Source organism: Cololabis saira, unplaced genomic scaffold (assembly GCF_033807715.1).
Source record: "Cololabis saira isolate AMF1-May2022 unplaced genomic scaffold, fColSai1.1 scf140, whole genome shotgun sequence".
Classification (NCBI taxonomy): Eukaryota; Metazoa; Chordata; class Actinopteri; order Beloniformes; family Belonidae; genus Cololabis; species Cololabis saira.
In genome coordinates this window covers 21,525-25,000 of record NW_026906304.1, presented here as the reverse complement: position 1 = coordinate 25,000, position 3,476 = coordinate 21,525, and positions in this window count along the sequence as shown.

Below are 3,476 nucleotides of genomic sequence, written 5' to 3'. Positions count from 1 at the left end.
AGATGATCATGAAGATGAAGATGATCATGATGATGATGATGAAGATGATCATGAAGATGAAGATGATCATGATGATGATGATGATGATGAAGATGATCATGAAGATGATGAAGATGATGATGATGAAGATGATCATGATGATCATGATGAAGATGAAGATGATCATGATGATGATGAAGATGAAGATGATCATGATGATGATCATGATGATGATGAAGATGATGATGATGAAGATGATCATGAAGATGATCATGATGATGATGAAGATGATCATGAAGATGAAGATGATCATGATGATGATGATGATGATGAAGATGATCATAATGATGATGATGATGATGATGATGAAGATGATCATAATGATGATGATGAAGATGATCATAATGATGATGATGATGATGATGATGATCATAATGATGATGATGATCATAATGATGATGATGATCATAATGATGATGATGATGATGATCATAATGATGATGATGAAGATGATGATGAAGATGATCATAATGATGAAGATGATGATGAAGATGAAGATGATCATGATATTGATGATGATGAAGATGAAGATGATGAAGATGAAGATGATCATGATGATGAAGATGAAGATGATCATGAAGATGAAGATGATCATGATGATGATGAAGATGATGATGATGAAGATGATCATGATGATGATGAAGATGATGATGATGAAGATGATCATGATGAAGATGAAGATGATCATGATGATGATGAAGATGAAGATGATCATGAAGATGATGATGAAGATGAAGATGATGAAGATGATCATGATGATGATGAAGATGATCATGATGATGATGAAGATGATCATGAAGATGATGAAGATGATCATGAAGATGAAGATGATCATGATGATGATGAAGATGATGATGAAGATGATGATGATGATGAGTCGGCCAGGAACTGCGCGGCTCTGCAGCCTGCACTCTATCCCCCGGCAGTCCCGGGTGTCGTTTGCGGGCTGGATGGGGATGCGTCTCCCCGAGCCGGAGCAGTGCGCACCGGAGCATCCTCCAGCGCCGGCAGCGCTGGAGGCGCTCGCAATCCACGGCTGCGCGTCCTGCTGCTGCGCCCCGGCGCGGGGTGCGCCCATCTCCCCTGGGTGCTGCCCCGGGGTGCTGCCCATGGTGCTCGGGGGTCTGGAGGCTCTGCTGCCCGGGCCCCCTCCGGAGCCCCCGCCGAAGCAGCGCGTCCCCCGGCACGTCTCCGCCGCAGCCCAGGAGAGCAGCAGCGACAGTACCGGTGTCAGTAAAACCATTTTACGTCTCATATGTTGACCTGCAGATTAGGAAAAAACAGATTTATAGCTCCGAATGGAAACCACAAAGACATCCTTGCAACATTTTGCCGCTGCATCCTTTAGAATAAAGCCTGAATTATGGTCCGCGTTAAATCGACGCAGAGCGTACCCTACGCCGTAGGCTCTGCGTTGGTGTAACGCGGAACCATAAATCAGCCTGGAAGTTACACGTGTCATTTGTTGATGTTTTTTCCAGGATTCTGATTGGCTGTCATGATGCTCTCAGCGTAAAACAACTCTTTATTTCTCAGAATGAAGGGAAAAACATGAACATTGATGTGCAGGAAATTAACCCACTAATGTTGTGTTTCTGCCTTAAGAAATGTTACAGATATCATTGTGAAAATCGCCGTTAACGTCAAAACGGACAGTAATTAGAATACTTCCGTGTGTCCGATCCTCCGTTATCCAATGGGGGACTGATGCGCCCAGCTGCTGGAAGCGACGCGGCCGGTCCTCACTTATCCAATGGGATTGATGCTGTGAGCGGCTTGAAGCGACGCCGCCGGGTTACATTAGAATCTGTTGAGAGCCTGCTGCGTCGGTGCATGACGCTGAGGGCGACCTTGTGCGTCAGAAACTGACGCCTAAGGGCCCTGACCAAGCGTCGGTTTTTGACGCGCTGGGAGTGAGACTGTGTTGAATATGGACCTGTAACACAACTGGTTAGAATATTCTGTCAACCATGTGTTTGGCAAAAACATCAAACATTATAGTTTGGTAAGTAGTGGTTGTGTCGCTGCGTCGAGTAAAGGGCTGCACCAATACAAAGTCAAATCACATTGCCTGACAACGCCACCTCTGGAATTTCACCCAAAGAATTATTTAATATCTCTAGTCAAGACACAAAAGTTCGTTTACTCAAGGCAAGAGACGTGAAATCCAGATACTTTATAAAAATAGGTTTTATTGCACAATGTTTTAAAAGAATACTAAAAAACCAGTCATGAAAATAAAGAGCAAAATAAATAAGGGGCAGGAGCTGTAGCGTACTGGTGCAGAGGGGAACTAGTGAAGGGAGTGGGAGTCTACAAAAATGAAAGATATTAACGTAAAAATAATTAAACACTCAACCACACGTGGCAAGCACACAGCACACAAAAGGGAAGGACTCCACCCAAATCACCAACACCACCACCGGCCTACAGCAACTGCAAAACCAACAAATTGTTACAAAAATAATCATATAATAAACATGCAAAATAAGACAAAAGGGCAGGTAACTACTACACTAAAAAAACACTGCCCGAAATGAAATAAACAAGGTTAAACAAACACTGGTCCCAAAGACTGTTAAACTAAATTAATTAAAAGAAAATGGCACTGTATCGCCACATTTATTATCGGGGTCAAGCCGGGAACTGGGCGAGACTTCAGGGGACCCCAGCAGAGCAGACAAGCACCGCAGTGAGGGCAAGTGGGAGAGCAAGCAAGCAAGCAAGCAACAAACTGCAGCAAACAGCAGCAGGAGACGAAACAGCAGCGGCGGCTTTAATCAGCTGGTGGTTCTGACGTCACACCACCGTCAGCTGATGAGCCTTCCTACTATAGACAAAACTAAATTAGTATCCCAAGCTAAAAGTAAGTAAACTTGGAAGGCAGCAAAAGTAATAGCATACCTTCTATTAGGTTCACACAGGCATAGAGTGAGGGAGAGAGGAAACCCGCACGGTCACCAGCATTTGTCCGTGACCACACTAGTGTTCAGCCAGCGTGGATAACAACCATAGTAGAGAGAGACCTACACAGGAGATGCTAAATCACGCAACAGGAGCACGGCATTCAGTCGCCGCTCTGAGAGGAAATACAAATTATTTTAACATACTGAGAGAGCAAGACTAACAACTAGAGTGAAGCAGCAGCAGCATTACCTGAGAGGCAAGAACGTCCGGGGCGGAAATGACGCAATGGGGGAAGCGCAAGACACAGGGAAAGCTGCCACTTATATACACAGCTGGACCAATTATTGGCTGGCTACCAGCTGTGTTGATTAAGGGCAGCTCCCTCGTTCTGCTACATTCTACCCCCCCTTTCTGCATCGTCGTCCCGACGATGAACAAACCGAGAGCAGACTAGCTCCAAGGTCTAAAGATGGCCTGAACTGAGTTGGACACCAAAGCAGAAGGAGCAGCGGCTCCCACTTCTCCCACTG